A 14,200-nucleotide genomic window follows, 5' to 3' on the forward strand; every position below is an offset into this window, starting at 1 on the left:
AATTTAGGACAGGCTAGCCTTAGCTATGAACCAGGTAGTCAGCAATCTGTAGTTAGGTTTTGGGAAGATATTTGGTACCATCATTGTTCTTTAGCTACAAGCTTCCCACAGGTGTACCGACTTTGTATTAACAAAGGAGTTCTCTTATCTGAAGTCATAGCCACACAAGGGGGGGCAATCCGTTTTCGCCGAATCTTAGTTGGTACTACAAGGGAAGACTGGTCTCACATTCTTTTCCTCATTAGTCATACACAACTTCCCCCCTCTTTTGATACACTTAATTGGAGATGGGAAGTGTCAGGAAAATTTTCTACAAAATCTATTTATCTCATACTTAATCATAGAGGAGTATTGGCTGACAATCCTTTAATTTGGTGGGTGTTACCAGTACCACCAAAAATACGAATTTTCATGTGGCTTACCATGCATCAAAGGATATTAACCAAAGATACCCTTACCAAAAAAGGTTGGGTAGGTAACCAACAATGTCAGTTTTGTCCAGCAAATGAAACCAGAGACCATCTTTTCCTCACTTGCCCTTTGGCCCAACAAGTCTGGTTTTGGTTAGGTAAAAGTCAGCAATTTATATCCAGCTGGAACACATGGGATGACATATTCTCTTATGCTTTTTTGCTGAATCATCATGAAAAGTCCGGTTTGTTAATCATACTTAGTGCGGTTTGTTGGACCCTCTGGAAACATCGAAATGATGTTGTTTTCAATGATACTTCACCTAAAAATGCTAGAACACTTATTTTTCTAATCAAATCTTTGATTGTATACTGGTCAGGAAAAATGAAGAAGGACACTGCTGATGCGGCTCATTCCTGGTTGCCGATCATAGAGGATGCCATTCCTCTCAACATCATCCCCCCCAACATGGAAGTAGTGCCATATGCTGAGGGCTTGGAGGCTGATACTCATATGGCCTCTGGTGCAAATGAATGTGTTTGAATGAAGACAGACTTCCTCCTTTTTGTAGTTATTATATTCCTTAGTTTTATCTTAAGTGGATTATGTTTAGCGTCTCTAGCTTACTTTTGGTCGATTGCCTCAAATAGAGGTTGGTTATACTGTTGCCTTATGGTTGGTTGCATTTTGTTTTACATTGCTAAACTGACATCAGCTTGCTGGCTGTTGACGTTTTGTAATTAACTGTTTCAGCAATGAAATGGGCTTCTAGCCTCTTTTAAAAAAAAAAAAAAAACTATGGGCGAAAGTTCTGAATGGCAAGGGAATATTTCTTGTGATGCACTTTGGAAGGCGTATAAGAGTTGACACCTTAACTTTTATACAAAACAAGATAGTTTCTAAATCAAGAACGGAGGCATAATTTCTAGGTTTCTTCCTAAATAAATTTGCTAGTGGTAATTTAAGAGTGTAAACTAGTTTTACAAACTTATATGTTGTCGGACTCGGTGATTTGTAAGAATATCTGTTCCAGTTGGCAGGGTCTTTAATGTACTTCATAACACAATTAAGATTGCGCCAGCGTTTGGAAAATAGAATTGTGTATGTGGGAGAAACTTGGAGGTACGCATATGCAATAATCAGGTAGCCTGTGATGCATTCATCAAGATAATAGAACCAATCCCCCACCGGATCACCACGTGTAGTATGTATGAACATAGTAAGAGCAATTATTGTATCTGTATGATTTAAATCTTGGCGCAATACTCCATATTCTAGAATACGTTTTACTAGATGTAAATATAGTAAGGGAAACCCAATTGCCAAAGATGATTAAAATCCCGATGACATCAACTATTGTAGAATACCATTTATAAGAATTATAAGCTGGTACCTTGACGTTCAAAAAATCAGAAACCAACTGCAGCTCTTCTTGGATAATGCTAAATACCCTCTTCGATCGGTTTTTCTCTCCATCATTTTTGCCTGTTTCAATATACTTATTGCTGCCAATATAATCAATTAGCCCTTCTACTACAAAATCAAGGGCCTTTCTGCATCCGGCCTCATCAACTGGGAGCTTGGCGAATCTTCACCTCAACATTTTAGCGAGGGCAAGGGAAAGGCAAGTGTCGCGCCAAGAGGGATTTGCTGAAGTAAACGCTTCAGATGGGTTGTGCTGGAAAACTCTGCCAACTGTGAATAAGCCTTCAGAGTTAGATTTTTTCTTGTCAAGGAGGTAGCCGTAACTGCAAGAGACTATTTCATGATTTGTCTCGCCCATAACAATGTAGGCGCAACTGTCTATTGGTGTTGTCTTAAGATCATCTTGGAGCATTACTCTCTTCACATAGTTGTGTATTAGTTTGGGGTTCTTTCCTATTAGGTAAGAGTTGTTTGCTTTGTTGAAACTAAATCCCTTCAGGAACTCATGGCCAATAGAACAAATCCAGAGGATGAGGAGACCCGGCCAGATCCCCTGCCAATGAGGATAAGTGAAGATAAGATAAAACACCCATAATAATCGGAGCAGTTGCTCCAATGACTTTCGTAGTTCCTAAGTGGAATCACCAAGTATACGGATGATCTCGATGATTACCATCCAGAAAAGAATAACTAGAGCTCTTACATCTAGTTTATATTGCTGGGCTTGTGAATACATGTAAGACATGAGTGGGAGGAAAAGGGCATAAGCCAAGGATAGTAAGAGGCTCGCTAATGTGTCACCTATTGATCCGCACCGCACAAAATGCTATGACCAGGGAGGTGATAACCATTAAGATCTCGGCCATAACCTCAGTCGTACAAGAGTATTTTTGGCCGTTCACCATGGCTACAAGTTTTGTCTAGGCTTTGTTCGATTCTTCTTAATCAGTTAAGGGTTAGGAGTTGTTTGTCTAGGCTTTGAGTGGATTGTTTTGGATGATGTCTTGATGCCTGTTAGGATTGATCAAGATATTTGGTTAATTAATTGTCTTGGCACGAACGTACGCTTGAAGAATAGAATTGTGAAATTTGAGTATTGGGTGATTAGATTAGATTACTGATGTTTGACTTGGTCTGGCTTCTCTTATTTAAGGTTTATGCATGCTAGCTTATATTAAAGCCATTTGTTTTGTTGGATCTGGGCAAGGAATCAAAGTAATTTGATTCGGACAGCAAATTAAGTAGGTGCCTGCCTTTATGTTTTGTTTTGCAAGATGCTTTAATGATATTCTTGCCTTCAACCATAAAAAAAAAAAATGATACTTTGATGATGGATGTCAGATGAAAAAGAGCAAGGGAGGCACAAAAATAAGTTTATCAAAAGAAGAGGTAAAAAATCAAAACGCGTAAAAATTGGTGCTAGAGAAAATTAAGGATATATTTTCTCTTGAATCATACATCTCAATTAATTGATGAAAATTAAGCACAGTTCGTATCCAATTTTTACGGTACTATTTGACATTGTTTCAGTTTAGAACCCAAATATATCTTACTAGTTCTGGCTTGATCTGGGCTTGGAATAAGGATGATTTTAAATGGACACCAAAGAAAAAGCTATAAAGGAAGATGCCTTTCTTGTTATATTAATAATTAAGAAATATGTTCCTGTCACACCCCCGATCCAGAGGTGCGACGATTCTGCCGCATCTATTTTTCATACAATATACGTAACATATGACATTGATCTTTTTATGCATTGCCAATAGCATCCATTATTTTAGTCACATCCCAATTTATTAAAACGAATTATCTGACCATTTATAGTGGATGATGCTAGAGAAATACTCTCCGCACCATGTCAGATAAAATAACCCCAAATCCCATACCTTTAGGTGGCCCTGCTGTCAATTATAACCTGGAATCGCTCTTTATCTTCGTATAATAAACCTGTAACCCACAAGGGGAAACGAGTGAGAAATAATAAATTATTTCTCAGTGCTGATTGCCACTCAAATTATTGGATTCGAAGGAAATCCATATTCAGAATGAAATCACCGCACGAGAAATTATCAGTTCAGTTCTATAATGACGAATGCAAATGCTCAATAACAGTATCCAATTGAACAGTAGAAATTATATAAATAAATCAGAACTCTAAGAATCTTATCAGAATAAATGGTTTGGGTCAAAATCTTTTAATACTTTAAGTATGGTGACGTTTGGGACCTAATATTTATAACCACCAAGTCTGGTAACGTTTGGTTTCTTAACTTTACAATTTCTAGTCTGATAACACTGATAGATACTATAACATGTATCTTTCGTGTCAGGGCTTATACCGTTCTAACTATCCCAACACATGATTAACGGAAAACAATACGAAATCAATATCACAATACTGTCATTATCGGAAAGAAAATCAATGATAAGACAGTTACCACAGTTCATTAGTCTTACAGTCACAATTCACATTTATTCAATATCCCCTATCCAACCGGTACTGGATTCAGTTGGGGCCATTCACCATATGCGCATAAGAATCCTGTAGTAAAGTCTAGTAGCTAGCTAGACTTTACGATATATTAATCCTTTTTCTCCACTATATGGAGGTTCAAGGATTACAGTATTATTATTCAATCAATTCAATCACTGTGGTCTCAATCAATCATTTGCAACAAGAATCATCTAATCGATAAACAATATCAACATGACAGTCAACAATCTTACCTCTAATTCAGTTTCAATTATATTGGGCTATGCATATGATGCAACAGTTCAATCAATGCAGTCAATCCAATATTCAAAATGCACAGCGGGTTACGATTTAATTCCTAGTTATGAATCTCAGACTAATCCAATAACCTCGCACCTTATATCGTAGGGTAATCAAGTGAGATCACTAGCAATATGTTCTTCTTGAACACTTTGTCTCCTCAGTCTCTCTTTCTTAATTTTACCTATAACAGAATAATATATATGTGCAACGATCAATACTTATCAAGATCAGTATATAAAACAATATGTGTCCTTAAATATTAAATCCCATATGTTATTTAGTAACTTCCTTTTATTTCCTTTTAATTTCATTTTGTTTTAGATTTAAGTAATTTAGCATAATTCTATTTTCTTTATCCTTTCTTTTAATTACATCCAATAATTACCTAATGGTCCAAGTGTGCAAATAAATCAAGGTCCAGATTCAAGTCTTAAGTTAAACCGTCAAACCCAATTTATTTTTACTTAACCTTATTTACTCATCAATGTTGAAGGCCTATAGTTCAATTCAATTTTCATTCTCAAATTGCTTGTGACTTTTATATATGCAACTTAATTGACACCAATACCCCTCTGACAAGGAAATATTACTAACTCATAGAAAGTTTATCCAATTAAACATTTCAATTTGTACTTCTTTAAAATAACCTTTAGTTAAGCCATATTATCTCCATCATAACAGAAATTGGGACTAATTATTTACGTTAACAAAGTAACTCCAATATAACTAGACAAGTGCACCCCATACTGTACTTGTATCCATCTTCAAAGTATTTTGCATACCATCTTAATTAAGCTTAATATCTCCTATGTTTCAATTTACCAGAGTTATAAAAATCATTGTAGCAAAATCAGCTTATACTGATATTAGTGAACTATACATCAAAATTGTTCTTTTAATTGTCAAATCAAAAAGAAAGAAAGCCATGCATGTATACTTGTAGACCATATGTGAGAGTTCTAATAATTCTTACATAGATATAACTATTTGAACAAGATATTGGACTATGCTCATGTATATATAAAACTAGAGTGTTTTCAACTAATAAGCAAACTTGCTAATTCCATTCAACAATAAATACAACACCTAAGCTTGATTAAAGCTCACTTCTTAAGATACTTTGGATAAAAGAACAATAGAGAGAGATATATACCAAGCAGCATATACCAAGCAACTAGCTATATGGGCTGATATTGGAATAGAGAAATCACACATCAAAGAAACCGAAAATCAGTGGTGCAATTTCATCTTATTTTTCTTCACACAAACATAGGAGAGAGAGAGAGAGAGATAAAGAAGAGGGTTTGAGAAACCACAATGAAAGGTGCTAGACAATACAGTAGATGGCAACTCTTTTAGTCAATGGGTAACATGCATGCTGGAACAACAGGGATGTGCCACGTTAGGTGAGAGTAAAAGAAATACAAATATTTCATTATTTTACAATTGAAGGTAAAAACAAATATATCAGTATTTTACATTTGACCTTAAAATTCTCAAATTTGTAAATTAGTCCCATTATTAATTAAGAAAATATAAACGTTAACTTGTATAGATTTTATATATTATATCAATCTCATATAAAATCTTGTCTTTCAAATATATATATTTGTAAATATTTCCAAATTTCTAAATTAACATTAACACCTATTTCAATTGAATAAATTTCCACATAATATGTTTATTGTAGTTTAAATTTAAACTAACTTATTTTCTTGTTCATCTGTTCAGAAAATATTATTTGCTCGTCAAATGTTTCACACTTTATTGAAAACACATTCAAGTGTTTCATATAATGCATTTCATTATAAATTTCATAATTATATTTTTCATAATGTTACAGTTCCTTTCTAACATCTCTAAATCTTTAATCCTCAAGTTCAAACACCATGAACACACTATTAGAGATGTCATGTAATGGCTACGTTACAAGTCAAGTCGAGACATTTTCATATAAATTAAATCAGTCTCATCCATACTCTATCATTACCCGTTAAGTATTAATCATCTTACCCATACTCTTACTTATTAATATAATGTGCAATGAAACTAATTATGAGTAATTTTTGAATGATTATTAGTTTATATATTTCAATCAAAATAATATAACTAATAAATAAATATATTAAACACAAGATGTACATAATATCATAAAATATATATATATATATATATATATATATATATATATATATATATATATATATGAGATGGGCTATTGTGCATTGCAATGCATAGGCCATGGTGTGCATTGGACCATAAATCACCGATTCAAAGTCCAAATGACCGATCCAAACCATTCATCTTGTTCTCCATATTAATATGTGCTTGGAGACCAAATTTTACATTTTTTGGAATTTTTTTACTATTTATTAAGCCACTTTGAAAATCGCTGATCCAACGGTGACTGTTTGGAACAGTAAAATCAGAAGTCACCGTTGGATCAGCGATTTTCAAAGTGGCTTAATAAATAGTAAAAAAATTCCAAAAAATGTAAAATTTGATCTCCAAGCACATATTAATATGGAGAACAAGATGAACGGTTTGGATCGGTCATTTGGACTTTGAATCGGTGATTTATGGTCCAATGCACACCATGGCCTATGCATTGCAATGCACCATAGCCCATCTCATATATATATATATATATATATATATATATATATATATATATATATATATATATATAGAGATAGGCTAATATACAATCGATTGCACCACGCCTCTCGTGCAACCAAGTGGTTTTCCGATTTTTAAAGTCCAAATGATCGATCCGAACCGTTAGATGTGTTCTCCATATTAAAATCTGCTTGGAGACCAAATTTTACATTTTTTGGAATTTTTTTACTATTTATTAAGCCACTTTGAAAATCGCTGATCCAACGGTAGCTTCTGATTTTTACTGTTTGGCAAGCCACCGTTGGATCAGCGATTTTCAAAGTGGCTTAATAAATAGTAAAAAAATTCCAAAAAATTTAAAATTTGGTCTCCAAGCAGATTTTAATATGGAGAACACATCTAACGGTTCGGATCGATCATTTGGACTTTAAAAATCGGAAAACCACTTGGTTGCACGAGAGGCGTGGTGCAATCGATTGTATATTAGCCTATCTCTATATATATATATATATATATATATATATATTATACGCTTTGATTTGATTATTATGAAAATTATAAATTATCAATTAAATAAATGAATAAATGTTATATAATTAAATTTGTCAATAATTACCAATTAAAAAAACCATCTAAAATGTTAAATACATCAATTTTTTTCATAAATTACTAAATAGAATATGAGTCTGGCTATTATAATATTGATGTTATTTCAGCGATGGTGCCACTGACTTCAAAATTCATCAAATAGGCTTCAAATTATAAATCCAAACCATTCCAACAAAACTGTTCCAACCGATTGAACTGAACATATTTTATATATTTTTTAAAATTGTTTACTATTTTTTTGGATAGATACACAATTGAAGATTATGGATCTTCCAAAAAATAAATTATACATATCTATTTGTAAAATAGTAAATAATTTCCAAAAAAAAATATAAATTTTGGTATTCAAATACATTATAATATGAAGATCATGTTGAATGGTACAGATGAATAGAAGTAGTGTGTATAAATTTTAAATGTGAAGATATAAAAATGAAGCATGAATGACATGAGTCATTTTAATCCTGCTAAAAAAGTAGTGTGGGGGCAAACAATGGCGTCACATACTAATTAATTAGGAATTGATGCATATAGTCACTTACTAATTAAACTTTCGAACGTGGTGGGACCAAGCAATGAGCTATCCGATTGCAGCCCTTTACTATTGTATACTTGTTTTGTTTATTTTTAAAAATTATTAACCAAATATATTGAAATTAACCGTAACAAGCTGATTTTTTTTTTTTTTTGCGGGTCCGCAATAACAAATGGAGGATCCAAAAGAATGAGGCCATTTGTTGTTGCGGCTCTGGTAATTCTGGAATTTTCAGAAAACAGTACTGGTCTTTTACTTATATTTTTTTGAGAGTGTTTTTAAATATTTCGGCATCTTCGGTAAAATAAATTTCTCCATTTTTCTAGAAAGTCAAGAAATTAAATTTATAAATTAGGATAACATATATATTGACCATCTGAAATTGACCATATATAGTTTGAAATAAAGTATTAAATATTATTCCTATTTTATTTGCTTATGCTAATTAACGTGGCAAAAAAAATGGAAATAACATTTTGCTCATTGAAAAAGCATGCTCGATCGTCTTTCATTTGATCCTTGTGATGCTAACGTGGCACAAAAAATGAAATGAACATTTTGCTAATGAAAAAGGTGTGAAATGGACCGGAGCTCATCTTCCCTATATATATGCAAAATATTTTAAGTTACCAGTCAGCATGTTAATTACTTCGTTTTATTTTCGGTAGATATATTGGTGATAATTAATAAAAAAAAAAATGTTTTAATGGGCTGTTGTAGAAAACTGACATTTCATGTTAAGTGTGGTTGTAGGATTTTGATTGTATGCAACATAAGTTCTAAAAAATAAATATTCTAATTATAAATACTTAATTGGCTCGATAACAATGACAACTGTAAGTATTTAATAACATGATTCTCTTTGGAAAACAATATTTTGACAATTGTACGTCTTTAATAACAATGACAATAAATGAATATTATAAAACTAAAAAATTAAGTATATATATATTCTCTATAACCCTACTATTATGTTTATGATTTATCTAACATGGAAGAAGTCTTGCTTTAGCCCCACTAAGGCCCATCAATTAATTATTGTTATCTTTGTAGCGATAATGGTGAATAGTGCTTTTAAGTCAAATATGCTTAAGAATTAGTTATTTGGTGTTAAGTGGTTCTGAAAAGTTACTTTTTGGTAGCTATTTCTAGTGCTTATTAAGGATATTATTTTTTTTTAATTATTTTGATAAAGGATGTTTTAGTGGTTTTAAGAAATTTTTTTTTTTTTGGCTAAGGAAGTTATTTTTAGGGATGTTTAAGTTCTTGTTGCGTTCTAAAGAATTATGTTAATTATCTTTAATTTTATTTTAATGCATATTATTTTCAAAGGACTTGATTGCATTGTGTCACAGTATTATCTAATAAGAAAATTTGTATATGGTTTTAGTGATTCTAAGTTGTCATCACTCACTTAACTTATTTATTATTATTATTTTAAAAATAATTGAAGAAATAAAAAATGAAAAATATGACACTTGCAATGTCCAGTTTACAAATTTTACATCTTAAATCTTACATTGTCAGTAAATTGTAGTAAACGAAGTAGGAGACATCCACTACTATTAATATGACTGTTTTAAAATTGGAATTTTTTTTACTATTATGACTGTTTTGAAAAATTCTGAAAAATAGTAAAAAAAATTCAAAAAATTTAAAATTTGGTTTCCAAACACATTAATATAGAGAACATGTTGAGCGCTTAATATCAACTATTTAGACATTGAAAACACAAAAATGACTTATAAGCATATGCCCCATATGTTTATGAAAGTAGAATAGCCAAGCCCTCTCTCTCTCTCTCTCTCTCTCTCTATATATATATATATATAGGGTCCGGCTAATTTGCTGTCGGCAGCATTTCTGTCCAAGGTCCTGCCGCCCCTTTTTGTATTTTGTGATGTCCAAACAATAAATCTAAACTGTTAGATGTTTAATCTATATTATAATCTACCTGGAGACCAAATTTTATATTTTTTGGATTTTTTTACTATTTATTAAGCTAGTTTGAAAACCGTTGTTTTCAGTAAATTTCTACAGCATTTAAATCAGCGGTTTTCAAACTAGCTTAATAAATAGTAAAAAAAATTCAAAAAATGTAAAATTTGGTCTCTAGGTAGAATATAATATATATTAAACATCTAACGGTTTGAATTTGTTTTTTGGACATCACAAAATAAAAAAGGGGCGACAGCACCTTGGGCAGAAATACTGCCGGCAGCAAATTAGCCGGACCCTATATATATATGCATCTACATCATAAAAAATATATACAAGATAAATTGACAAAAAGAATGATTATTATATTTTCTAATTAAATCAACTACATATTGTTGACGATTGATACCGGTACCTAATTATTCTACTTTAAAAGAAATTATTACAATTTCAAACAAATCTCATTCCCCAAATTAATATGTTAGTATAATTAGGTTCACTGATCTTGTATACTTTTTATTATCATTGTTGTTAAACGTTATCAGTGTGTATAATATTTAGATTAATAAATATAAACAGTTAGATATATTTTAAATTATTTCAATTACATATATACATATAAGAAATTCTAGATTTTAAATTATTTCAATTGCTAACATTTTGATTTGTTGATTTTAGTAGCTCTTGACGCATATATTCTGATTCGTCAATAAAATCATCAATAAAATAAGATGATTATTATAACTTCTAAAATTATTAAAAAAAAGACCCACAAATTTTGAAAAGGAAGTCTTGCTAATAAGTATTCATGACAAACTGACGTGTACGGTGCTTAATCGGGGATAGCGCAAGGGGCAATCGTTTGACAAACTTTTAACGCAGGAATATAAATTCTGAAAAAATTTAGGAACATGAAAATCATTCTAGTAAGCAAATAATTTTTAGAAGTCACAAGAAATGGTAACATAAACATACCAAATGATATATGGAAGTGGCCACGGAAGATCAATGCATTTGAATCCAAATAATAATAAAGAGAAGATACTGTGACATTAAAAAATATTCATTTATTAAACTGGGTTTATGAAAGTTTAAATGTATCTTTTTATTTTTGTTTTTATTTAAGAATTTCAGAATAAACAAGATTTTCGTAGATTCTAAAATAAAATATACTAAAAAAAATTAAGAGTATACAATGTCTTTTATTATTGTGTGGAAACTAAAAATTATGATTGTTTAATGTCGATTTAATATTGATGGACTTCTCTATGATATCATTAATTAAATTAAGATATTGGGAATATAGAAAAACGAATTTTAAGAAACCAACTTGATTGAATTATAAAATTAAATCATAAAATTTATTAACTATGTCACATCATCTATGATATCATTAATTAAATTTTATTTCTCTCGTCATTTATTTTGATCCAAACTAATCTTTTTTTCTCCTCAATTGAGATATGTGTATTATGAGACTATGGTACAATAAAACTTATAAAAGTTTAAATAAATACAAATATTTTATATTCATCGACATGAATTATCGTCTGGCTAATTAGTTTGTTTTTAATCAACATATGCGTCTGCAGTATTTAAAAAAAAATTGTATACAATTTTTGCTTATATAAATATTTTGTCTTATTTTAATTATCATTTTTTTTAACTTAATAACTATTTTTTTTCAAATCAAAATCTGGAAAACATTTCTAGTACGTACATACTCTTTGATATTGATCAAACCAGCAGCAAATTTTTAATATTTTATCTAAATATTCAAGACATTTTCAAATCATCAAATGCAATAACACGGTCCTAATTATGTGTATTATTTTCAACTTAAATCGTACTATATATGTCTGATATTATAATACATTTTACCTCTCCAATCAGGATTTTTTTTTTACAAACCATAAATAGAAAAACCAATTTTAGGAAACCAAATTTTTTGGGGTTTTTTTTTTTTGCAAAAATCATATGAACCAAATAGGCTATTTAATTGGTACCTCCCATTTACATCTAAGATGTACCAAATAGCCTATTCAGTACATGGTTTTTCGGTGCAGGAGTTTTTTGAGGTAAAATGTTGGGAATATAGCCCGGTTTGAATTCTTTAAAATTGGAGTAAAATGTTGGGACTAAGTAGCCTCTTCAGTACAGAGGAGAAACAGATTTTTGGTGATGAATTCGGGTTGGAACCGAATAGGCTATTCAGTACCTCTTAAACGTAAATTGGAGGTACCGAATTGTCTATTCGGTACTTGTGATTTTTGTAAAAACAAAATCAATCAAGTTGGTTCTCTAAAATTCATTTTTTTGTGGTTTGTAAAAAAAAAAAAATTACCCTAATCATAAAAAATAAAACTAGAAAAAAATTAATTAATATAAACGAGCAGCACCGGCCCTAGTTTCTATCAAAAAAGTACATGTTCCGTTTCTCCCAAATGATATTCTCACATTTTTTTTAAACGGAAAGCAATAATTTTTTCCTCCAGCAATTAAAAGGTGTCAAACTCTATGAGATGCATGCGCCTATAAAGGCCTTATATATTATACTCAATTTCTCTCTAAATTATGGACTAACTTGGCAATTTTTTGTTTTAGTTTCGTGGAGAGTTCAAAGAAAATTATTTGTTGTGTGCTTCTCATGTTGTCTTGGTCTCTTCTTATGGTAATTCTGCTAGTTTCTCTATATTTACAAGTTTTATTTATTTATTTATTTAAGTTATATTTAGTCCAATCTACTTGGCTGATTTGATGGATTTGATTTTTGTTTCATGCTAAAGAAATAGTTGAGAACAAATTCAAATTTGCTTTTTCGGGTTCATTATTATTGTTTTTCTTTTTATAGCTGTGTTTTTTTTTCCCTCAATCAGGGCAACTTTATGTTTATTTGTAGAAATTAAAAATCAGATTATTGAAAACAAAGATGGATTACTTTATAGCATGAAATGAAAATCAGGGCAATTTATTTATATAGCTTTATTTTTTCCCCTCAATCAGAACAATTTTAAACAAATATGAATTACTTTTTTTTTTTGCAGTAAATGAATGAAACCAAATTAATAATTTGGTTCCAGTGATTTTCACACCAAATCACATAATATGGAAAATTAATAGGACCGAACTAATGGTTGGGTTTCATTGGCATGTCCTCAATGAAACCGAACCATTAGTTCGTTTCCTTTGATTTCTAACTTAAATGTAAATTCATTTGTATACTAAATTCACATTTTCTACTGTGCTTGCGACCAAATCAATGATTTGATTTAGAATTTTCTGGATTTTTGCGGCTAAGGCATGCCGCAATTTTCATACACTACCGAGACAGCTAGTAATAGCATTGATTTGATCCCAGTAGATATCCAATGAAGCCGAAATATTAGTTCAATAGCATCTATGTGATCATAAAAAAATACAAAAAAAACACATACCCGAAGGCGATTAATTTGGTGCAAAATTCACAAATGCAGGAATGCTTGTCTTTCGGAAGGTTATGAATTATGATATGCCCAGATGCTCATGGTTTGTTATAATGTTTTGTGAATGTAAAAAGACTAATTGCCATTAAATTTTGTAACTGCTGATCAATGGTTGACTCAAATAAATAAATGCTAGTATTGTCTTCATTGTTGATTGTTTGAGGTAGACTTTCATGGTACACTCAAATTTTTATGATTTTTGTATAACAAAAACTTTACAATAAAAAGCTGTTAAAATTGGCTTATAAGATTTGTTTGGAAAAGAGATAATCGCTTTATGTAAGCATGTTATTTGTTTCATCCATAGAGAACATTGTCTTTAACAACATTGTTATTTCTTCCATAGTTTTATTATTTGTAATGGGATTTTTCTAATATTATATATGTATTATTTAAATAAGTAAT

General features: G+C 30.8%; 1 long non-coding RNA gene across 1 annotated transcript; it reads right to left on the reverse strand.

The window, feature by feature from the left end:
- Positions 1-3,552: 3,552 nt before the first annotated feature.
- Positions 3,553-4,630, reverse strand: LOC144550664 (uncharacterized). Its single transcript, XR_013510531.1, has 3 exons — positions 4,564-4,630; positions 4,077-4,521; positions 3,553-4,037 (listed from the first exon to the last, which is right to left on the reverse strand). It is a non-coding gene; the product is annotated as an uncharacterized LOC144550664 (long non-coding RNA).
- Between the last annotated feature and the right edge of the window lie 9,570 nt (positions 4,631-14,200).

The sequence above is a fragment of the Carex rostrata genome, chromosome 2 (genome assembly GCF_964058835.1).
Source record: "Carex rostrata chromosome 2, lpCarRost1.2, whole genome shotgun sequence".
NCBI lineage: Eukaryota > Viridiplantae > Streptophyta > Magnoliopsida > Poales > Cyperaceae > Carex > Carex rostrata.